The 19,677-nt window shown below is 39.8% G+C and overlaps 36 non-coding genes and 7 pseudogenes across 36 annotated transcripts; all 43 read right to left on the bottom strand.

The window, feature by feature from the left end:
* Nucleotides 1-52: 52 nt before the first annotated feature.
* LOC146015758 (5S ribosomal RNA) lies at nt 53-171 on the bottom strand. Its single transcript, XR_014448669.1, has one exon. It is a non-coding gene; the product is annotated as a 5S ribosomal RNA (ribosomal RNA).
* A 347-nt stretch (nt 172-518) lies between these two features.
* LOC146011577 (5S ribosomal RNA) lies at nt 519-637 on the bottom strand. Its single transcript, XR_014444957.1, has one exon. It is a non-coding gene; the product is annotated as a 5S ribosomal RNA (ribosomal RNA).
* Nucleotides 638-982: 345 nt separating this feature from the next.
* Nucleotides 983-1,101, bottom strand: LOC146011564 (5S ribosomal RNA). Its single transcript, XR_014444954.1, has one exon. It is a non-coding gene; the product is annotated as a 5S ribosomal RNA (ribosomal RNA).
* Nucleotides 1,102-1,446: 345 nt separating this feature from the next.
* LOC146011553 (5S ribosomal RNA) lies at nt 1,447-1,565 on the bottom strand. The gene has a single exon (XR_014444951.1). It is a non-coding gene; the product is annotated as a 5S ribosomal RNA (ribosomal RNA).
* A 345-nt stretch (nt 1,566-1,910) lies between these two features.
* On the bottom strand, nt 1,911-2,029 carry LOC146011541 (5S ribosomal RNA). Its single transcript, XR_014444949.1, has one exon. It is a non-coding gene; the product is annotated as a 5S ribosomal RNA (ribosomal RNA).
* Nucleotides 2,030-2,374: 345 nt separating this feature from the next.
* Nucleotides 2,375-2,493, bottom strand: LOC146011094 (5S ribosomal RNA; annotated as a pseudogene).
* A 345-nt stretch (nt 2,494-2,838) lies between these two features.
* Nucleotides 2,839-2,957, bottom strand: LOC146011530 (5S ribosomal RNA). The gene has a single exon (XR_014444948.1). It is a non-coding gene; the product is annotated as a 5S ribosomal RNA (ribosomal RNA).
* Nucleotides 2,958-3,302: 345 nt separating this feature from the next.
* LOC146011518 (5S ribosomal RNA) lies at nt 3,303-3,421 on the bottom strand. Its single transcript, XR_014444946.1, has one exon. It is a non-coding gene; the product is annotated as a 5S ribosomal RNA (ribosomal RNA).
* Nucleotides 3,422-3,766: 345 nt separating this feature from the next.
* LOC146015262 (5S ribosomal RNA) lies at nt 3,767-3,885 on the bottom strand. The gene has a single exon (XR_014448189.1). It is a non-coding gene; the product is annotated as a 5S ribosomal RNA (ribosomal RNA).
* Nucleotides 3,886-4,230: 345 nt separating this feature from the next.
* On the bottom strand, nt 4,231-4,348 carry LOC146011112 (5S ribosomal RNA; annotated as a pseudogene).
* A 346-nt stretch (nt 4,349-4,694) lies between these two features.
* LOC146011507 (5S ribosomal RNA) lies at nt 4,695-4,813 on the bottom strand. The gene has a single exon (XR_014444945.1). It is a non-coding gene; the product is annotated as a 5S ribosomal RNA (ribosomal RNA).
* A 345-nt stretch (nt 4,814-5,158) lies between these two features.
* Nucleotides 5,159-5,277, bottom strand: LOC146017446 (5S ribosomal RNA). The gene has a single exon (XR_014450317.1). It is a non-coding gene; the product is annotated as a 5S ribosomal RNA (ribosomal RNA).
* A 346-nt stretch (nt 5,278-5,623) lies between these two features.
* LOC146016740 (5S ribosomal RNA) lies at nt 5,624-5,742 on the bottom strand. The gene has a single exon (XR_014449621.1). It is a non-coding gene; the product is annotated as a 5S ribosomal RNA (ribosomal RNA).
* A 345-nt stretch (nt 5,743-6,087) lies between these two features.
* On the bottom strand, nt 6,088-6,206 carry LOC146014473 (5S ribosomal RNA). The gene has a single exon (XR_014447426.1). It is a non-coding gene; the product is annotated as a 5S ribosomal RNA (ribosomal RNA).
* A 346-nt stretch (nt 6,207-6,552) lies between these two features.
* On the bottom strand, nt 6,553-6,671 carry LOC146011495 (5S ribosomal RNA). Its single transcript, XR_014444944.1, has one exon. It is a non-coding gene; the product is annotated as a 5S ribosomal RNA (ribosomal RNA).
* Nucleotides 6,672-7,016: 345 nt separating this feature from the next.
* LOC146010396 (5S ribosomal RNA) lies at nt 7,017-7,135 on the bottom strand (annotated as a pseudogene).
* Nucleotides 7,136-7,481: 346 nt separating this feature from the next.
* LOC146011484 (5S ribosomal RNA) lies at nt 7,482-7,600 on the bottom strand. The gene has a single exon (XR_014444943.1). It is a non-coding gene; the product is annotated as a 5S ribosomal RNA (ribosomal RNA).
* A 345-nt stretch (nt 7,601-7,945) lies between these two features.
* On the bottom strand, nt 7,946-8,064 carry LOC146014668 (5S ribosomal RNA). Its single transcript, XR_014447615.1, has one exon. It is a non-coding gene; the product is annotated as a 5S ribosomal RNA (ribosomal RNA).
* A 345-nt stretch (nt 8,065-8,409) lies between these two features.
* Nucleotides 8,410-8,528, bottom strand: LOC146014636 (5S ribosomal RNA). Its single transcript, XR_014447584.1, has one exon. It is a non-coding gene; the product is annotated as a 5S ribosomal RNA (ribosomal RNA).
* Nucleotides 8,529-8,874: 346 nt separating this feature from the next.
* Nucleotides 8,875-8,993, bottom strand: LOC146011472 (5S ribosomal RNA). Its single transcript, XR_014444942.1, has one exon. It is a non-coding gene; the product is annotated as a 5S ribosomal RNA (ribosomal RNA).
* Nucleotides 8,994-9,338: 345 nt separating this feature from the next.
* On the bottom strand, nt 9,339-9,457 carry LOC146011093 (5S ribosomal RNA; annotated as a pseudogene).
* A 345-nt stretch (nt 9,458-9,802) lies between these two features.
* Nucleotides 9,803-9,921, bottom strand: LOC146014281 (5S ribosomal RNA). The gene has a single exon (XR_014447230.1). It is a non-coding gene; the product is annotated as a 5S ribosomal RNA (ribosomal RNA).
* A 345-nt stretch (nt 9,922-10,266) lies between these two features.
* Nucleotides 10,267-10,385, bottom strand: LOC146011460 (5S ribosomal RNA). The gene has a single exon (XR_014444941.1). It is a non-coding gene; the product is annotated as a 5S ribosomal RNA (ribosomal RNA).
* A 343-nt stretch (nt 10,386-10,728) lies between these two features.
* Nucleotides 10,729-10,847, bottom strand: LOC146011448 (5S ribosomal RNA). Its single transcript, XR_014444939.1, has one exon. It is a non-coding gene; the product is annotated as a 5S ribosomal RNA (ribosomal RNA).
* A 347-nt stretch (nt 10,848-11,194) lies between these two features.
* Nucleotides 11,195-11,313, bottom strand: LOC146015606 (5S ribosomal RNA). Its single transcript, XR_014448522.1, has one exon. It is a non-coding gene; the product is annotated as a 5S ribosomal RNA (ribosomal RNA).
* Nucleotides 11,314-11,658: 345 nt separating this feature from the next.
* Nucleotides 11,659-11,777, bottom strand: LOC146014233 (5S ribosomal RNA). The gene has a single exon (XR_014447184.1). It is a non-coding gene; the product is annotated as a 5S ribosomal RNA (ribosomal RNA).
* Nucleotides 11,778-12,122: 345 nt separating this feature from the next.
* Nucleotides 12,123-12,241, bottom strand: LOC146014635 (5S ribosomal RNA). The gene has a single exon (XR_014447583.1). It is a non-coding gene; the product is annotated as a 5S ribosomal RNA (ribosomal RNA).
* Nucleotides 12,242-12,587: 346 nt separating this feature from the next.
* LOC146011436 (5S ribosomal RNA) lies at nt 12,588-12,706 on the bottom strand. The gene has a single exon (XR_014444938.1). It is a non-coding gene; the product is annotated as a 5S ribosomal RNA (ribosomal RNA).
* Nucleotides 12,707-13,051: 345 nt separating this feature from the next.
* Nucleotides 13,052-13,170, bottom strand: LOC146011091 (5S ribosomal RNA; annotated as a pseudogene).
* Nucleotides 13,171-13,515: 345 nt separating this feature from the next.
* Nucleotides 13,516-13,634, bottom strand: LOC146011425 (5S ribosomal RNA). Its single transcript, XR_014444937.1, has one exon. It is a non-coding gene; the product is annotated as a 5S ribosomal RNA (ribosomal RNA).
* Nucleotides 13,635-13,979: 345 nt separating this feature from the next.
* On the bottom strand, nt 13,980-14,098 carry LOC146011414 (5S ribosomal RNA). Its single transcript, XR_014444936.1, has one exon. It is a non-coding gene; the product is annotated as a 5S ribosomal RNA (ribosomal RNA).
* A 343-nt stretch (nt 14,099-14,441) lies between these two features.
* Nucleotides 14,442-14,560, bottom strand: LOC146011403 (5S ribosomal RNA). Its single transcript, XR_014444935.1, has one exon. It is a non-coding gene; the product is annotated as a 5S ribosomal RNA (ribosomal RNA).
* Nucleotides 14,561-14,907: 347 nt separating this feature from the next.
* LOC146015604 (5S ribosomal RNA) lies at nt 14,908-15,026 on the bottom strand. The gene has a single exon (XR_014448521.1). It is a non-coding gene; the product is annotated as a 5S ribosomal RNA (ribosomal RNA).
* A 345-nt stretch (nt 15,027-15,371) lies between these two features.
* Nucleotides 15,372-15,490, bottom strand: LOC146013912 (5S ribosomal RNA). The gene has a single exon (XR_014446876.1). It is a non-coding gene; the product is annotated as a 5S ribosomal RNA (ribosomal RNA).
* A 345-nt stretch (nt 15,491-15,835) lies between these two features.
* Nucleotides 15,836-15,954, bottom strand: LOC146010316 (5S ribosomal RNA; annotated as a pseudogene).
* A 345-nt stretch (nt 15,955-16,299) lies between these two features.
* On the bottom strand, nt 16,300-16,418 carry LOC146016858 (5S ribosomal RNA). Its single transcript, XR_014449740.1, has one exon. It is a non-coding gene; the product is annotated as a 5S ribosomal RNA (ribosomal RNA).
* A 346-nt stretch (nt 16,419-16,764) lies between these two features.
* Nucleotides 16,765-16,883, bottom strand: LOC146011391 (5S ribosomal RNA). The gene has a single exon (XR_014444934.1). It is a non-coding gene; the product is annotated as a 5S ribosomal RNA (ribosomal RNA).
* A 345-nt stretch (nt 16,884-17,228) lies between these two features.
* Nucleotides 17,229-17,347, bottom strand: LOC146017445 (5S ribosomal RNA). Its single transcript, XR_014450316.1, has one exon. It is a non-coding gene; the product is annotated as a 5S ribosomal RNA (ribosomal RNA).
* A 346-nt stretch (nt 17,348-17,693) lies between these two features.
* LOC146016739 (5S ribosomal RNA) lies at nt 17,694-17,812 on the bottom strand. The gene has a single exon (XR_014449620.1). It is a non-coding gene; the product is annotated as a 5S ribosomal RNA (ribosomal RNA).
* A 345-nt stretch (nt 17,813-18,157) lies between these two features.
* Nucleotides 18,158-18,276, bottom strand: LOC146014358 (5S ribosomal RNA). Its single transcript, XR_014447307.1, has one exon. It is a non-coding gene; the product is annotated as a 5S ribosomal RNA (ribosomal RNA).
* A 346-nt stretch (nt 18,277-18,622) lies between these two features.
* On the bottom strand, nt 18,623-18,741 carry LOC146011380 (5S ribosomal RNA). The gene has a single exon (XR_014444933.1). It is a non-coding gene; the product is annotated as a 5S ribosomal RNA (ribosomal RNA).
* Nucleotides 18,742-19,086: 345 nt separating this feature from the next.
* Nucleotides 19,087-19,205, bottom strand: LOC146011368 (5S ribosomal RNA). The gene has a single exon (XR_014444932.1). It is a non-coding gene; the product is annotated as a 5S ribosomal RNA (ribosomal RNA).
* Nucleotides 19,206-19,550: 345 nt separating this feature from the next.
* Nucleotides 19,551-19,669, bottom strand: LOC146010395 (5S ribosomal RNA; annotated as a pseudogene).
* Nucleotides 19,670-19,677: the final 8 nt, after the last annotated feature.

Below are 19,677 nucleotides of genomic sequence, written 5' to 3'. Positions count from 1 at the left end.
TTTCCAATTTAAATAGCTAGAGAATAAAAACAATTTGCCAGTAATGTGAAAAAACCTACAGCACTTGGTGTTCCCAGGTGGTCTCCCACCCAAGTACTAACCAGGCCCAACACTGCTTAGCTTCCAAGATCAGACGAGATTGGGCCTATCCAATGTGGTATGGCTGTAGGTGAGATACAGGCACTTTTTTGCCCTCTTCTACTTCTATCACCAGGTAAGCTAATAAAAAAGTTTCCTAACTGTATTGGCTTACTTAAAAAAAATCATGTGTTGGTAATGTAAAAAGACCTACAGGACATGATATTAGCAGGGGGTCTTAAATTAAACTACTAAACAGGCTCAACACTGTTTAGCTGCCAAAAAGCAGTTGGAATTGGGCCTAAACAGTGTGGTAAGTCTTTAGGTGATGGCTATTGTGTCTGTTTGACCTCTTCCAAATGTCTGTACTGGCAATAAAAAGAAAAAGTTTCCAATTTAAATAGCTAGAGAATAAAAACAATTTTCCAGTAATGTGAAAAAACCTACAGCACCTGGTGTTCCCATGTGGTCTCCCACCCAAGTACTAACCAGGCCCAACACTGCTTAGCTTCCAAGATCAGACGAGATTGGGCCTATCCAATGTGGTATGGCTGTAGGTGAGATACAGGCACTTTTTTGCCCTCTTCTACTTCTATCACCAGGTAAGCTAATACAAAAGTTTCCTAACTGTATTGGCTTACTGAAAAAAATCATGTGTTGGTAATGTAAAAAGACCTACAGGACATGATATTAGCAGGGGGTCTTAAATTAAACTACTAAAGAGGATCAACAATGTTTTGCTGCCAAAAGCAGTTGGAATTGGGCCTAAACAGTGTGGTAAGTCTTTAGGTGATGGCTATTGTGTCTGTTTGACCTCTTCCAAATGTCTGTACTGGCAATAAAAAGAAAAAGTTTCCAATTTAAATAGCTAGAGAATAAAAACAATTTGCCAGTAATGTGAAAAAACCTACAGCACCTGGTGTTCCCATGTGGTCTCCCACCCAAGTACTAACCAGGCCCAACACTGCTTAGCTTCCAAGATCAGACGAGATTGGGCCTATCCAATGTGGTATGGCTGTAGGTGAGTTAAAAGCACTTTTTTGCCCTCTTCTACTTCTATCACCAGGTAAGCTAATACAAAAGTTTCCTAACTGTATTGGCTTACTGAAAAAAATCATGTGTTGGTAATGTAAAAAGACCTACAGGACATGATATTAGCAGGGGGTCTTAAATTAAACTACAAAAGAGGCTCAACACTGTTTAGCTGCCAAAAGCAGTTGGAATTGGGCCTAAACAGTGTGGTAAGTCTTTAGGTGATGGCTATTGTGTCTGTTTGACCTCTTCCAAATGTCTTTGCTGGCAATAAAAAGATAAAGTTTCCTATTTAAATAGCTAGAGAATAAAAACAATTTGCCAGTAATGTGAAAAAACCTACAGCACCTGGTGTTCCCATGTGGTCTCCCACCCAAGTACTAACCAGGCCCAACACTGCTTAGCTTCCAAGATCAGACGAGATTGGGCCTATCCAATGTGGTATGGCTGTAGGTGAATCAAAGGCACTTTTTTGCCCTCTTCTACTTCTATCACCAGGTAAGCTAATACAAAAGTTTCCTAACTGTATTGGCTTACTGAAAAAAATCATGTGTTGGTAATGTAAAAAGACCTACAGGACATGATATTAGCAGGGGGTCTTAAATTAAACTACTAAAGAGGCTCAACACTGTTTAGCTGCCAAAAGCAGTTGGAATTGGGCCTAAACAGTGTGGTAAGTCTTTAGGTGATGGCTATTGTGTCTGTTTGACCTCTTCCAAATGTCTGTGCTGGCAATAAAAAGAAAAAGTTTCCTATTTAAATAGCTAGAGAATAAAAACAATTTGCCAGTAATGTGAAAAAACCTACAGCACCTGGTGTTCCCATGTGGTCTCCCACCCAAGTACTAACCAGGCCCAACACTGCTTAGCTTCCAAGATCAGACGAGATTGGGCCTATCCAATGTGGTATGGCTGTAGGTGAGTTAAAGCCACTTTTTTGCCCTCTTCTACTTCTATCACCAGGTAAGCTAATACAAAAGTTTCCTAACTGTATTGGCTTACTGAAAAAAATCATGTGTTGGTAATGTAAAAAGACCTACAGAACATGATATTAGCAGGGGGTCTTAAATTAAACTACAAAAGAGGCTCAACACTGTTTAGCTGCCAAAAGCAGTTGGAATTGAGCCTAAACAGTGTGGTAAGTCTTTAGGTGATGGCTATTGTGTCTGTTTGACCTCTTCCAAATGTCTGTGCTGGCAATAAAAAGAAAAAGTTTCCAATATAAATAGCTAGAGAATAAAAACAATTTGCCTGTAATGTGAAAAAACCTACAGCACCTGGTGTTCCCATGTGGTCTCCCACCCAATTACTAACCAGGCCCAACACTGCTTAGCTTCCAAGAACAGACGAGATTGGGCCTATCCAATGTGGTATGGCTGTAGGGGAGATACAGGCACTTTTTTGCCCTCTTCTACTTCTATCACCAGGTAAGCTAATAAAAAAGTTTCCTAACTGTATTGGCTTACTGAAAAAAATCATGTGTTGGTAATGTAAAAAGACCTACAGGACATGATATTAGCAGGGGGTCTTAAATTAAACTACTAAAGAGGATCAACACTGTTTAGCTGCCAAAAGCAGTTGGAATTGGGCCTAAACAGTGTGGTAAGTCTTTAGGTGATGGCTATTGTGTCTGTTTGACCTCTTCCAAATGTCTGTACTGGCAATAAAAAGAAAAAGTTTCCAATTTAAATAGCTAGAGAATTAAAACAATTTGCCAGTAATGTGAAAAAACCTACAGCACCTGGTGTTCCCATGTGGTCTCCCACCCAAGTACTAACCAGGCCCAACACTGCTTAGCTTCCAAGATCAGACGAGATTGGGCCTATCCAATGTGGTATGGCTGTAGGTGAGATACAGGCATTTTTTTGCCCTCTTGTACTTCTATCACCAGGTAAGCTAATAAAAAAGTTTCCTAACTGTATTGGCTTACTGAAAAAAATCATGTGTTGGTAATGTAAAAAGACCTACAGGACATGATATTAGCAGGGGGTCTTAAATTAAACTACTAAAGAGGCTCAACACTGTTTAGCTGCCAAAAGCAGTTGGAATTGGGCCTAAACAGTGTGGTAAGTCTTTAGGTGATGGCTATTGTGTCTGTTTGACCTCTTCCAAATGTCTGTACTGGCAATAAAAAGAAAAAGTTTCCAATTTAAATAGCTAGAGAATAAAAACAATTTGCCAGTAATGTGAAAAAACCTACAGCACCTGGTGTTCCCATGTGGTCTCCCACCCAAGTACTAACCAGGCCCAACACTGCTTAGCTTCCAAGATCAGACGAGATTGGGCCTATCCAATGTGGTATGGCTGTAGGTGAGTTAAAAGCACTTTTTTGCCCTCTTCTACTTCTATCACCAGGTAAGCTAATACAAAAGTTTCCTAACTGTATTGGCTTACTGAAAAAAATCATGTGTTGGTAATGTAAAAAGACCTACAGGACATGATATTAGCAGGGGGTCTTAAATTAAACTACTAAAGAGGCTCAACACTGTTTAGCTGCCAAAAGCAGTTGGAATTGGGCATAAACAGTGTGGTAAGTCTTTAGGTGATGGCTATTGTGTCTGTTTGACCTCTTCCAAATGTCTGTACTGGCAATAAAAAGAAAAAGTTTCCAATTTAAATAGCTAGAGAATAAAAACAATTTGCCAGTAATGTGAAAAAACCTACAGCACCTGGTGTTCCCATGTGGTCTCCCACCCAAGTACTAACCAGGCCCAACACTGCTTAGCTTCCAAGATCAGACGAGATTGGGCCTATCCAATGTGGTATGGCTGAAGGTGAGTTAAAAGCACTTTTTTGCCCTCTTCTACTTCTATCACCAGGTAAGCTAATACAAAAGTTTCCTAACTGTATTGGCTTACTGAAAAAAATCATGTGTTGGTAATGTAAAAAGACCTACAGGACATGATATTAGCAGGGGGTCTTAAATTAAACTACAAAAGAGGCTCAACACTGTTTAGCTGCAAAAAGCAGTTGGAATTGAGCCTAAACAGTGTGGTAAGTCTTTAGGTGATGGCTATTGTGTCTGTTTGACCTCTTCCAAATGTCTGTGCTGGCAATAAAAAGAAAAAGTTTCCAATTTAAATAGCTAGAGAATAAAAACAATTTGCCTGTAATGTGAAAAAACCTACAGCACCTGGTGTTCCCATGTGGTCTCCCACCCAAGTACTAACTAGGCCAACACTGCTTAGCTTCCAAGATCAGACGAGATTGGGCCTATCAAATGTGGTATGGCTGTAGGTGAGATACAGGCACTTTTTTGCCCTCTTCTACTTCTATCACCAGGTAAGCTAATAAAAAAGTTTCCTAACTGTATTGGCTTACTTAAAAAAAATCATGTGTTGGTAATGTAAAAAGACCTACAGGACATGATATTAGCAGGGGGTCTTAAATTAAACTACTAAACAGGCTCAACACTGTTTAGCTGCCAAAAGCAGTTGGAATTGGGCCTAAACAGTGTGGTAAGTCTTTAGGTGATGGCTATTGTGTCTGTTTGACCTCTTCCAAATGTCTGTACTGGCAATAAAAAGAAAAAAATTAAAATTTAAATAGCTAGAGAATAAAAACAATTTGCCAGTAATGTGAAAAAACCTACAGCACCTGGTGTTCCCATGTGGTCTCCCACCCAAGTACTAACCAGGCCCAACACTGCTTAGCTTCCAAGATCAGACGAGATTGGGCCTATCCAATGTGGTATGGCTGTAGGTGAGATACAGGCACTTTTTTGCCCTCTTCTACTTCTATCACCAGGTAAGCTAATACAAAAGTTTCCTAACTGTATTGGCTTACTGAAAAAAATCATGTGTTGGTAATGTAAAAAGACCTACAGGACATGATATTAGCAGGGGGTCTTAAATTAAACTACAAAAGAGGCTCAACACTGTTTAGCTGCAAAAAGCAGTTGGAATTGAGCCTAAACAGTGTGGTAAGTCTTTAGGTGATGGCTATTGTGTCTGTTTGACCTCTTCCAAATGTCTGTGCTGGCAATAAAAAGAAAAAGTTTCCAATTTAAATAGCTAGAGAATAAAAACAATTTGCCTGTAATGTGAAAAAACTTACAGCACCTGGTGTTCCCATGTGGTCTCCCACCCAAGTACTAACTAGGCCCAACACTGCTTAGCTTCCAAGATCAGACGAGATTGGGCCTATCCAATGTGGTATGGCTGTAGGTGAGATACAGGCACTTTTTTGCCCTCTTCTACTTCTATCACAAGGTAAGCTAATAAAAAAGTTTCCTAACTGTATTGGCTTACTGAAAAAAATCATGTGTTGGTAATGTAAAAAGACCTACAGGACATGATATTAGCAGGGGGTCTTAAATTAAACTACAAAAGAGGCTCAACACTGTTTAGCTGCCAAAAGCAGTTGGAATTGAGCCTAAACAGTGTGGTAAGTCTTTAGGTGATGGCTAGTGTGTCTGTTTGACCTCTTCCAAATGTCTGTGCTGGCAATAAAAAAGAAAAAGTTTCCAATATAAATAGCTAGAGAATAAAAACAATTTGCCGGTAATGTGAAAAAACCTACAGCACCTGGTGTTCCCAGGTGGTCTCCCACCCAAGTACTAACCAGGCCCAACACTGCTTAGCTTCCAAGATCAGACGAGATTGGACCTATCCAATGTGGTACGGCTGTAGGTAAGATACAGGCATTTTTTTGCCCTCTTCTACTTCTATCACCAGGTAAGCTAATACAAAAGTTTCCTAACTGTATTGGCTTACTGAAAAAAATCATGTGTTGGTAATGTAAAAAGACCTACAGGACATGATATTAGCAGGGGGTCTTAAATTAAACTACAAAAGTGGCTCAACACTGTTTAGCTGCCAAAAGCAGTTGGAATTGAGCCTAAACAGTGTGGTAAGTCTTTAGGTGATGGCTATTGTGTCTGTTTGACCTCTTCAAAATGTCTGTGCTGGCAATAAAAAGAAAAAGTTTCCAATTTAAATAGCTAGAGAATAAAAACAATTTGCCAGTAATGTGAAAAAACCTACAGCACCTGGTGTTCCCAGGTGGTCTCCCACCCAAGTACTAACCAGGCCCAACACTGCTTAGCTTCCAAGATCAGATGAGATTGGGCCTATCCAATGTGGTATGGCTGTAGGTGAGATACAGGCACTTTTTTGCCCTCTTCTACTTCTATCACCAGGTAAGCTAATAAAAAAGTTTTCTAACTGTATTGGCTTACTTAAAAAAAATCATGTGTTGGTAATGTAAAAAGACCTACAGGACATGATATTAGCAGGGGGTCTTAAATTAAACTACTAAAATGGCTCAACACTGTTTAGCTGCCAAAAGCAGTTGGAATTGGGCCTAAACAGTGTGGTAAGTCTTTAGGTGATGGCTATTGTGTCTGTTTGACCTCTTCCAAATGTCTGTACTGGCAATAAAAAGAAAAAGTTTCCAATTTAAATAGATAGAGAATAAAAACAATTTGCCTGTAATGTGAAAAAACCTACAGCACCTGGTGTTCCCATGTGGTCTCCCACCCAAGTACTAACCAGGCCCAACACTGCTTAGCTTCCAAGATCAGACGAGATTGGGCCTATCCAATGTGGTATGGCTGTAGGTGAGATACAGGCACTTTTTTGCCCTCTTCTACTTCTATCACCAGGTAAGCTAATAAAAAAGTTTCCTAACTGTATTGGCTTACTAAAAAAAATCATGTGTTGGTAATGTAAAAAGACCTACAGGACATGATATTAGCAGGGGGTCTTAAATTAAACTACAAAAGAGGCTCAACACTGTTTAGCTGCCAAAAGCAGTTGGAATTGAGCCTAAACAGTGTGGTAAGTCTTTAGGTGATGGCTATTGTGTCTGTTTGACCTCTTCCAAATGTCTGTGCTGGCAATAAAAAGAAAAAGTTTCCAATATAAATAGCTAGAGAATAAAAACAATTTGCCTGTAATGTGAAAAAACCTACAGCACCTGGTGTTCCCATGTGGTCTCCCACCCAATTACTAACCAGGCCCAACACTGCTTAGCTTCCAAGAACAGACGAGATTGGGCCTATCCAATGTGGTATGGCTGTAGGTGAAATACAGGCACTTTTTTGCCCTCTTCTACTTCTATCACCAGGTAAGCTAATAAAAAAGTTTCCTAACTGTATTGGCTTACTGAAAAAAATCATGTGTTGGTAATGTAAAAAGACCTACAGGACATGATATTAGCAGGGGGTCTTAAATTAAACTACTAAACAGGCTCAACACTGTTTAGCTGCCAAAAGCAGTTGGAATTGGGCCTAAACAGTGTGGTAAGTCTTTATGTGATGGCTATTGTGTCTGTTTGACCGCTTCCAAATGTCTGTACTGGCAATAAAAAGAAAAAAGTTTCCAATATAAATAGCTAGAGAATAAAAACAATTTGCCAGTAATGTGAAAAAACCTACAGCACCTGGTGTTCCCATGTGGTCTCCCACCCAAGTACTAACCAGGCCCAACACTGCTTAGCTTCCAAGATCAGACGAGATTGGGCCTATCCAATGTGGTATGGCTGTAGGTGAGTTTAATCCACTTTTTTGCCCTCTTCTACTTCTATTACCAGGTAAGCTAATACAAAAGTTTCCTAACTGTATTGGCTTACTGAAAAAAATCATGTGTTGGTAATGTAAAAAGACCTACAGGACATGATATTAGCAGGGGGTCTTAAATTAAACTACAAAAGAGGCTCAACACTGTTTAGCTGCCAAAAGCAGTTGGAATTGAGCCTAAACATTGTGGTAAGTCTTTAGGTGATGGCTATTGTGTCTGTTTGACCTCTTCCAAATGTCTGTGCTGGCAATAAAATGAAAAAGTTTCCAATATAAATAGCTAGAGAATAAAAACAATTTGCCAGTAATGTGAAAAAACCTACAGCACCTGGTGTTCCCATGTGGTCTCCCACCCAAGTACTAACCAGGCCCAACACTGCTTAGCTTCCAAGATCAGACGAGATTGAGCCTATCCAATGTGGTATGGCTGTAGGTGAGTTAAATTCACTTTTTTGCCCTCTTCTACTTCTATCACCAGGTAAGCTAATACAAAAGTTTCCTAACTGTATTGGCTTACTGAAAAAAATCATGTGTTGGTAATGTAAAAAGACCTACAGGACATGATATTAGCAGGGGGTCTTAAATTAAACTACAAAAGAGGCTCAACAATGTTTAGCTGCCAAAAGCAGTTGGAATTGAGCCTAAACAGTGTGGTAAGTCTTTAGGTGATGGCTATTGTGTCTGTTTGACCTCTTCCAAATGTCTGTGCTGGCAATAAAAAGAAAAAGTTTCCAATTTAAATAGCTAGAGAATAAAAACAATTTGCCAGTAATGTGAAAAAACCTACAGCACCTGGTGTTCCCAGGTGGTCTCCCACCCAAGTACTAACCAGGCCCAACACTGCTTAGCTTCCAAGATCAGACGAAATTGGGCCTATCCAATGTGGTATGGCTGTAGGTGAGATACAGGCACTTTTTTGCCCTCTTCTACTTCTATCACCAGGTAAGCTAATAAAAAAGTTTCCTAACTGTATTGGCTTACTTAAAAAAAATCATGTGTTGGTAATGTAAAAAGACCTACAGGACATGATATTAGCAGGGGGTCTTAAATTAAACTACTAAACAGGCTCAACACTGTTTAGCTGCCAAAAGCAGTTGGAATTGGGCCTAAACAGTGTGGTAAGTCTTTAGGTGATGGCTATTGTGTCTGTTTGACCTCTTCCAAATGTCTGTGCTGGCAATAAAAAGAAAAAGTTTCCTATTTAAATAGCTAGAGAATAAAAACAATTTGCCAGTAATGTGAAAAAACCTACAGCACCTGGTGTTCCCATGTGGTCTCCCACCCAAGTACTAACCAGGCCCAACACTGCTTAGCTTCCAAGATCAGACGAGATTGGGCCTATCCAATGTGGTATGGCTGTAGGTGAGTTAAAGCCACTTTTTTGCCCTCTTCTACTTCTATCACCAGGTAAGCTAATACAAAAGTTTCCTAACTGTATTGGCTTACTGAAAAAAATCATGTGTTGGTAATGTAAAAAGACCTACAGAACATGATATTAGCAGGGGGTCTTAAATTAAACTACAAAAGAGGCTCAACACTGTTTAGCTGCCAAAAGCAGTTGGAATTGAGCCTAAACAGTGTGGTAAGTCTTTAGGTGATGGCTATTGTGTCTGTTTGACCTCTTCCAAATGTCTGTGCTGGCAATAAAAAGAAAAAGTTTCCAATATAAATAGCTAGAGAATAAAAACAATTTGCCTGTAATGTGAAAAAACCTACAGCACCTGGTGTTCCCATGTGGTCTCCCACCCAATTACTAACCAGGCCCAACACTGCTTAGCTTCCAAGAACAGACGAGATTGGGCCTATCCAATGTGGTATGGCTGTAGGGGAGATACAGGCACTTTTTTGCCCTCTTCTACTTCTATCACCAGGTAAGCTAATAAAAAAGTTTCCTAACTGTATTGGCTTACTGAAAAAAATCATGTGTTGGTAATGTAAAAAGACCTACAGGACATGATATTAGCAGGGGGTCTTAAATTAAACTACTAAAGAGGATCAACACTGTTTAGCTGCCAAAAGCAGTTGGAATTGGGCCTAAACAGTGTGGTAAGTCTTTAGGTGATGGCTATTGTGTCTGTTTGACCTCTTCCAAATGTCTGTACTGGCAATAAAAAGAAAAAGTTTCCAATTTAAATAGCTAGAGAATTAAAACAATTTGCCAGTAATGTGAAAAAACCTACAGCACCTGGTGTTCCCATGTGGTCTCCCACCCAAGTACTAACCAGGCCCAACACTGCTTAGCTTCCAAGATCAGACGAGATTGGGCCTATCCAATGTGGTATGGCTATAGGTGAGATACAGGCACTTTTTTGCCCTCTTCTACTTCTATCACCAGGTAAGCTAATAAAAAAGTTTCCTAACTGTATTGGCTTACTGAAAAAAATCATGTGTTGGTAATGTAAAAAGACCTACAGGACATGATATTAGCAGGGGGTCTTAAATTAAACTACTAAAGAGGCTCAACACTGTTTAGCTGCCAAAAGCAGTTGGAATTGGGCCTAAACAGTGTGGTAAGTCTTTAGGTGATGGCTATTGTGTCTGTTTGACCTCTTCCAAATGTCTGTACTGGCAATAAAAAGAAAAAGTTTCCAATTTAAATAGCTAGAGAATAAAAACAATTTGCCAGTAATGTGAAAAAACCTACAGCACCTGGTGTTCCCATGTGGTCTCCCACCCAAGTACTAACCAGGCCCAACACTGCTTAGCTTCCAAGATCAGACGAGATTGGGCCTATCCAATGTGGTATGGCTGTAGGTGAGTTAAAAGCACTTTTTTGCCCTCTTCTACTTCTATCACCAGGTAAGCTAATACAAAAGTTTCCTAACTGTATTGGCTTACTGAAAAAAATCATGTGTTGGTAATGTAAAAAGACCTACAGGACATGATATTAGCAGGGGGTCTTAAATTAAACTACAAAAGAGGCTCAACACTGTTTAGCTGCAAAAAGCAGTTGGAATTGGGCCTAAACAGTGTGGTAAGTGTAGGTGATGGCTATTGTGTCTGTTTGACCTCTTCCAAATGTCTGTGCTGGCAATAAAAAGATAAAGTTTCCTATTTAAATAGCTAGAGAATAAAAACAATTTGCCAGTAATGTGAAAAAACCTACAGCACCTGGTGTTCCCATGTGGTCTCCCACCCAAGTACTAACCAGGCCCAACACTGCTTAGCTTCCAAGATCAGACGAGATTGGGCCTATCCAATGTGGTATGGCTGTAGGTGAGTCAAAGGCACTTTTTTGCCCTCTTCTACTTCTATCACCAGGTAAGCTAATACAAAAGTTTCCTAACTGTATTGGCTTACTGAAAAAAATCATGTGTTGGTAATGTAAAAAGACCTACAGGACATGATATTAGCAGGGGGTCTTAAATTAAACTACAAAAGAGGCTCAACACTGTTTAGCTGCCAAAAGCAGTTGGAATTGAGCCTAAACAGTGTGGTAAGTCTTTAGGTGATGGCTATTGTGTCTGTTTGACCTCTTCCAAATGTCTGTGCTGGCAATAAAAAGAAAAAAAGTTTCCTATTTAAATAGCTAGAGAATAAAAACAATTTGCCAGTAATGTGAAAAAACCTACAGCACCTGGTGTTCCCATGTGGTCTCCCACCCAAGTACTAACCAGGCCCAACACTGCTTAGCTTCCAAGAACAGACGAGATTGGGCCTATCCAATGTGGTATGGCTGTAGGTGAGATACAGGCACTTTTTTGCCCTCTTCTACTTCTATCACCAGGTAAGCTAATAAAAATGTTTCCTAACTTTATTGGCTTACTGAAAAAAATCATGTGTTGGTAATGTAAAAAGACCTACAGGACATGATATTAGCAGGGGGTCTTAAATTAAACTACTAAAGAGGATCAACACTGTTTAGCTGCCAAAAGCAGTTGGAATTGGGCCTAAACAGTGTGGTAAGTCTTTAGGTGATGGCTATTGTGTCTGTTTGACCTCTTCCAAATGTCTGTACTGGCAATAAAAAGAAAAAGTTTCCAATTTAAATAGCTAGAGAATAAAAACAATTTGCCAGTAATGTGAAAAAACCTACAGCACCTGGTGTTCCCAGGTGGTCTCCCACCCAAGTACTAACCAGGCCCAACACTGCTTAGCTTCCAAGATCAGACGAGATTGAGCCTATCCAATGTGGTATGGCTGTAGGTGAGTTAAATTCACTTTTTTGCCCTCTTCTACTTCTATCACCAGGTAAGCTAATACAAAAGTTTCCTAACTGTATTGGCTTACTGAAAAAAATCATGTGTTGGTAATGTAAAAAGACCTACAGGACATGATATTAGCAGGGGGTCTTAAATTAAACTACAAAAGAGGCTCAACAATGTTTAGCTGCCAAAAGCAGTTGGAATTGAGCCTAAACAGTGTGGTAAGTCTTTAGGTGATGGCTATTGTGTCTGTTTGACCTCTTCCAAATGTCTGTGCTGGCAATAAAAAGAAAAAGTTTCCAATTTAAATAGCTAGAGAATAAAAACAATTTGCCAGTAATGTGAAAAAACCTACAGCACCTGGTGTTCCCAGGTGGTCTCCCACCCAAGTACTAACCAGGCCCAACACTGCTTAGCTTCCAAGATCAGACGAAATTGGGCCTATCCAATGTGGTATGGCTGTAGGTGAGATACAGGCACTTTTTTGCCCTCTTCTACTTCTATCACCAGGTAAGCTAATAAAAAAGTTTCCTAACTGTATTGGCTTACTTAAAAAAAATCATGTGTTGGTAATGTAAAAAGACCTACAGGACATGATATTAGCAGGGGGTCTTAAATTAAACTACTAAACAGGCTCAACACTGTTTAGCTGCCAAAAGCAGTTGGAATTGGGCCTAAACAGTGTGGTAAGTCTTTAGGTGATGGCTATTGTGTCTGTTTGACCTCTTCCAAATGTCTGTGCTGGCAATAAAAAGAAAAAGTTTCCTATTTAAATAGCTAGAGAATAAAAACAATTTGCCAGTAATGTGAAAAAACCTACAGCACCTGGTGTTCCCATGTGGTCTCCCACCCAAGTACTAACCAGGCCCAACACTGCTTAGCTTCCAAGATCAGACGAGATTGGGCCTATCCAATGTGGTATGGCTGTAGGTGAGTTAAAGCCACTTTTTTGCCCTCTTCTACTTCTATCACCAGGTAAGCTAATACAAAAGTTTCCTAACTGTATTGGCTTACTGAAAAAAATCATGTGTTGGTAATGTAAAAAGACCTACAGAACATGATATTAGCAGGGGGTCTTAAATTAAACTACAAAAGAGGCTCAACACTGTTTAGCTGCCAAAAGCAGTTGGAATTGAGCCTAAACAGTGTGGTAAGTCTTTAGGTGATGGCTATTGTGTCTGTTTGACCTCTTCCAAATGTCTGTGCTGGCAATAAAAAGAAAAAGTTTCCAATATAAATAGCTAGAGAATAAAAACAATTTGCCTGTAATGTGAAAAAACCTACAGCACCTGGTGTTCCCATGTGGTCTCCCACCCAATTACTAACCAGGCCCAACACTGCTTAGCTTCCAAGAACAGACGAGATTGGGCCTATCCAATGTGGTATGGCTGTAGGGGAGATACAGGCACTTTTTTGCCCTCTTCTACTTCTATCACCAGGTAAGCTAATAAAAAAGTTTCCTAACTGTATTGGCTTACTGAAAAAAATCATGTGTTGGTAATGTAAAAAGACCTACAGGACATGATATTAGCAGGGGGTCTTAAATTAAACTACTAAAGAGGATCAACACTGTTTAGCTGCCAAAAGCAGTTGGAATTGGGCCTAAACAGTGTGGTAAGTCTTTAGGTGATGGCTATTGTGTCTGTTTGACCTCTTCCAAATGTCTGTACTGGCAATAAAAAGAAAAAGTTTCCAATTTAAATAGCTAGAGAATTAAAACAATTTGCCAGTAATGTGAAAAAACCTACAGCACCTGGTGTTCCCATGTGGTCTCCCACCCAAGTACTAACCAGGCCCAACACTGCTTAGCTTCCAAGATCAGACGAGATTGGGCCTATCCAATGTGGTATGGCTGTAGGTGAGATACAGGCACTTTTTTGCCCTCTTCTACTTCTATCACCAGGTAAGCTAATAAAAAAGTTTCCTAACTGTATTGGCTTACTGAAAAAAATCATGTGTTGGTAATGTAAAAAGACCTACAGGACATGATATTAGCAGGGGGTCTTAAATTAAACTACTAAAGAGGCTCAACACTGTTTAGCTGCCAAAAGCAGTTGGAATTGGGCCTAAACAGTGTGGTAAGTCTTTAGGTGATGGCTATTGTGTCTGTTTGACCTCTTCCAAATGTCTGTACTGGCAATAAAAAGAAAAAGTTTCCAATTTAAATAGCTAGAGAATAAAAACAATTTGCCAGTAATGTGAAAAAACCTACAGCACCTGGTGTTCCCATGTGGTCTCCCACCCAAGTACTAACCAGGCCCAACACTGCTTAGCTTCCAAGATCAGACGAGATTGGGCCTATCCAATGTGGTATGGCTGTAGGTGAGTTAAAAGCACTTTTTTGCCCTCTTCTACTTCTATCACCAGGTAAGCTAATACAAAAGTTTCCTAACTGTATTGGCTTACTGAAAAAAATCATGTGTTGGTAATGTAAAAAGACCTACAGGACATGATATTAGCAGGGGGTCTTAAATTAAACTACAAAAGAGGCTCAACACTGTTTAGCTGCAAAAAGCAGTTGGAATTGGGCCTAAACAGTGTGGTAAGTGTAGGTGATGGCTATTGTGTCTGTTTGACCTCTTCCAAATGTCTGTACTGGCAATAAAAAGAAAAAGTTTCCAATTTAAATAGCTAGAGAATAAAAACAATTTGCCAGTAATGTGAAAAAACCTACAGCACCTGGTGTTCCCATGTGGTCTCCCACCCAAGTACTAACCAGGCCCAACACTGCTTAGCTTCCAAGATCAGACGAGATTGGGCCTATCCAATGTGGTATGGCTGTAGGTGAGTCAAAGGCACTTTTTTGCCCTCTTCTACTTCTATCACCAGGTAAGCTAATACAAAAGTTTCCTAACTGTATTGGCTTACTGAAAAAAATCATGTGTTGGTAATGTAAAAAGACCTACAGGACATGATATTAGCAGGGGGTCTTAAATTAAACTACAAAAGAGGCTCAACACTGTTTAGCTGCCAAAAGCAGTTGGAATTGAGCCTAAACAGTGTGGTAAGTCTTTAGGTGATGGCTATTGTGTCTGTTTGACCTCTTCCAAATGTCTGTGCTGGCAATAAAAAGAAAAAAAGTTTCCTATTTAAATAGCTAGAGAATAAAAACAATTTGCCAGTAATGTGAAAAAACCTACAGCACCTGGTGTTCCCATGTGGTCTCCCACCCAAGTACTAACCAGGCCCAACACTGCTTAGCTTCCAAGAACAGACGAGATTGGGCCTATCCAATGTGGTATGGCTGTAGGTGAGATACAGGCACTTTTTTGCCCTCTTCTACTTCTATCACCAGGTAAGCTAATAAAAATGTTTCCTAACTTTATTGGCTTACTGAAAAAAATCATGTGTTGGTAATGTAAAAAGACCTACAGGACATGATATTAGCAGGGGGTCTTAAATTAAACTACTAAAGAGGATCAACACTGTTTAGCTGCCAAAAGCAGTTGGAATTGGGCCTAAACAGTGTGGTAAGTCTTTAGGTGATGGCTATTGTGTCTGTTTGACCTCTTCCAAATGTCTGTACTGGCAATAAAAAGAAAAAGTTTCCAATTTAAATAGCTAGAGAATAAAAACAATTTGCCAGTAATGTGAAAAAACCTACAGCACCTGGTGTTCCCAGGTGGTCTCCCACCCAAGTACTAACCAGGCCCAACACTGCTTAGCTTCCAAGATCAGACGAGATTGGGCCTATCCAATGTGGTATGGCTGTAGGTGAGATACAGGCACTTTTTTGCCCTCTTCTACTTCTATCACCAGGTAAGCTAATAAAAAAGTTTCCTAACTGTATTGGCTTACTGAAAAAAATCATGTGTTGGTAATGTAAAAAGACCTACAGGACATGATATTAGCAGGGGGTCTTAAATTAAACTACTAAAGAGGCTCAACACTGTTTAGCTGCCAAAAGCAGTTGGAATTGGGCATAAACAGTGTGGTAAGTCTTTAGGTGATGGCTATTGTGTCTGTTTGACCTCTTCCAAATGTCTGTACTGGCAATAAAAAGAAAAAGTTTCCAATTTAAATAGCTAGAGAATAAAAACAATTTGCCAGTAATGTGAAAAAACCTACAGCACCTGGTGTTCCCATGTGGTCTCCCACCCAAGTACTAACCAGGCCCAACACTGCTTAGCTTCGAAGATCAGACGAGATTGGGCCTATCCAATGTGGTATGGCTGAAGGTGAGTTAAAAGCACTTTTTTGCCCTCTTCTACTTCTATCACCAGGTAAGCTAATACAAAAGTTTCCTAACTGTATTGGCTTACTGAAAAAAATCATGTGTTGGTAATGTAAAAAGACCTACAGGACATGATTTTAGCAGGGGGTCTTAAATTAAACTACAAAAGAGGCTCAACACTGTTTAGCTGCAAAAAGCAGTTGGAATTGAGCCTAAACAGTGTGGTAAGTCTTTAGGTGATGGCTATTGTGTCTGTTTGACCTCTTCCAAATGTCTGTGCTGGCAATAAAAAGAAAAAGTTTCCAATTTAAATAGCTAGAGAATAAAAACAATTTGCCTGTAATGTGAAAAAACCTACAGCACCTGGTGTTCCCATGTGGTCTCCCACCCAAGTACTAACTAGGCCCAACACTGCTTAGCTTCCAAGATCAGACGAGATTGGGCCTATCAAATGTGGTATGGCTGTAGGTGAGATACAGGCACTTTTTTGCCCTCTTCTACTTCTATCACCAGGTAAGCTAATAAAAAAGTTTCCTAACTGTATTGGCTTACTTAAAAAAAATCATGTGTTGGTAATGTAAAAAGACCTACAGGACATGATATTAGCAGGGGGTCTTAAATTAAACTACTAAACAGGCTCAACACTGTTTAGCTGCCAAAAGCAGTTGGAATTGGGCCTAAACAGTGTGGTAAGTCTTTAGGTGATGGCTATTGTGTCTGTTTGACCTCTTCCAAATGTCTGTACTGGCAATAAAAAGAAAAAAATTAAAATTTAAATAGCTAGAGAATAAAAACAATTTGCCAGTAATGTGAAAAAACCTACAGCACCTGGTGTTCCCATGTGGTCTCCCACCCAAGTACTAACCAGGCCCAACACTGCTTAGCTTCCAAGATCAGACGAGATTGGGCCTATCCAATGTGGTATGGCTGTAGGTGAGATACAGGCACTTTTTTGCCCTCTTCTACTTCTATCACCAGGTAAGCTAATACAAAAGTTTCCTAACTGTATTGGCTTACTGAAAAAAATCATGTGTTGGTAATGTAAAAAGACCTACAGGACATGATATTAGCAGGGGGTCTTAAATTAAACTACAAAAGAGGCTCAACACTGTTTAGCTGCAAAAAGCAGTTGGAATTGAGCCTAAACAGTGTGGTAAGTCTTTAGGTGATGGCTATTGTGTCTGTTTGACCTCTTCCAAATGTCTGTGCTGGCAATAAAAAGAAAAAGTTTCCAATTTAAATAGCTAGAGAATAAAAACAATTTGCCTGTAATGTGAAAAAACTTACAGCACCTGGTGTTCCCATGTGGTCTCCCACCCAAGTACTAACTAGGCCCAACACTGCTTAGCTTCCAAGATCAGACGAGATTGGGCCTATCCAATGTGGTATGGCTGTAGGTGAGATACAGGCACTTTTTTGCCCTCTTCTACTTCTATCACAAGGTAAGCTAATAAAAAAGTTTCCTAACTGTATTGGCTTACTGAAAAAAATCATGTGTTGGTAATGTAAAAAGACCTACAGGACATGATATTAGCAGGGGGTCTTAAATTAAACTACAAAAGAGGCTCAACACTGTTTAGCTGCCAAAAGCAGTTGGAATTGAGCCTAAACAGTGTGGTAAGTCTTTAGGTGATGGCTAGTGTGTCTGTTTGACCTCTTCCAAATGTCTGTGCTGGCAATAAAAAAGAAAAAGTTTCCAATATAAATAGCTAGAGAATAAAAACAATTTGCCGGTAATGTGAAAAAACCTACAGCACCTGGTGTTCCCAGGTGGTCTCCCACCCAAGTACTAACCAGGCCCAACACTGCTTAGCTTCCAAGATCAGACGAGATTGGACCTATCCAATGTGGTACGGCTGTAGGTGAGATACAGGCATTTTTTTGCCCTCTTCTACTTCTATCACCAGGTAAGCTAATACAAAAGTTTCCTAACTGTATTGGCTTACTGAAAAAAATCATGTGTTGGTAATGTAAAAAGACCTACAGGACATGATATTAGCAGGGGGTCTTAAATTAAACTACAAAAGTGGCTCAACACTGTTTAGCTGCCAAAAGCAGTTGGAATTGAGCCTAAACAGTGTGGTAAGTCTTTAGGTGATGGCTATTGTGTCTGTTTGACCTCTTCCAAATGTCTGTGCTGGCAATAAAAAGAAAAAGTTTCCAATTTAAATAGCTAGAGAATAAAAACAATTTGCCAGTAATGTGAAAAAACCTACAGCACCTGGTGTTCCCAGGTGGTCTCCCACCCAAGTACTAACCAGGCCCAACACTGCTTAGCTTCCAAGATCAGATGAGATTGGGCCTATCCAATGTGGTATGGCTGTAGGTGAGATACAGGCACTTTTTTGCCCTCTTCTACTTCTATCACCAGGTAAGCTAATAAAAAAGTTTTCTAACTGTATTGGCTTACTTAAAAAAAATCATGTGTTGGTAATGTAAAAAGACCTACAGGACATGATATTAGCAGGGGGTCTTAAATTAAACTACTAAAATGGCTCAACACTGTTTAGCTGCCAAAAGCAGTTGGAATTGGGCCTAAACAGTGTGGTAAGTCTTTAGGTGATGGCTATTGTGTCTGTTTGACCTCTTCCAAATGTCTGTACTGGCAATAAAAAGAAAAAGTTTCCAATTTAAATAGATAGAGAATAAAAACAATTTGCCTGTAATGTGAAAAAACCTACAGCACCTGGTGTTCCCATGTGGTCTCCCACCCAAGTACTAACCAGGCCCAACACTGCTTAGCTTCCAAGATCAGACGAGATTGGGCCTATCCAATGTGGTATGGCTGTAGGTGAGATACAGGCACTTTTTTGCCCTCTTCTACTTCTATCACCAGGTAAGCTAATAAAAAAGTTTCCTAACTGTATTGGCTTACTAAAAAAAATCATGTGTTGGTAATGTAAAAAGACCTACAGGACATGATATTAGCAGGGGGTCTTAAATTAAACTACTAAAGAGGCTCAACACTGTTTAGCTGCCAAAAGCAGTTGGAATTGGGCCTAAACAGTTTGGTATGTCTTTAGGTGATGGCTATTGTGTCTGTTTGACCTCTTCCAAATGTCTGTGCTGGCAATAAAAAGATAAAGTTTCCTATTTAAATAGCTAGAGAATAAAAACAATTTGCCAGTAATGTGAAAAAACCTACAGCACCTGGTGTTCCCATGTGGTCTCCCACCCAAGTACTAACCAGGCCCAACACTGCTTAGCTTCCAAGATCAGACGAGATTGGGCCTATCCAATGTGGTATGGCTGTAGGTGAGTTAAAGCCACTTTTTTGCCCTCTTCTACTTCTATCACCAGGTAAGCTAATACAAAAGTTTCCTAACTGTATTGGCTTACTGAAAAAAATCATGTGTTGGTAATGTAAAAAGACCTACAGGACATGATATTAGCAGGGGGTCTTAAATTAAACTACAAAAGAGGCTCAACACTGTTTAGCTGCCAAAAGCAGTTGGAATTGAGCCTAAACAGTGTGGTAAGTCTTTAGGTGATGGCTATTGTGTCTGTTTGACCTCTTCCAAATGTCTGTGCTGGCAATAAAAAGAAAAAGTTTCCAATATAAATAGCTAGAGAATAAAAACAATTTGCCTGTAATGTGAAAAAACCTACAGCACCTGGTGTTCCCATGTGGTCTCCCACCCAATTACTAACCAGGCCCAACACTGCTTAGCTTCCAAGAACAGACGAGATTGGGCCTATCCAATGTGGTATGGCTGTAGGTGAAATACA

The sequence above is a fragment of the Crinia signifera genome, chromosome 6 (genome assembly GCF_055691185.1).
Source record: "Crinia signifera chromosome 6, ASM5569118v1, whole genome shotgun sequence".
Lineage (NCBI taxonomy): Eukaryota > Metazoa > Chordata > Amphibia > Anura > Myobatrachidae > Crinia > Crinia signifera.
This window is presented reverse-complemented; position numbering and strand designations above follow the sequence as displayed.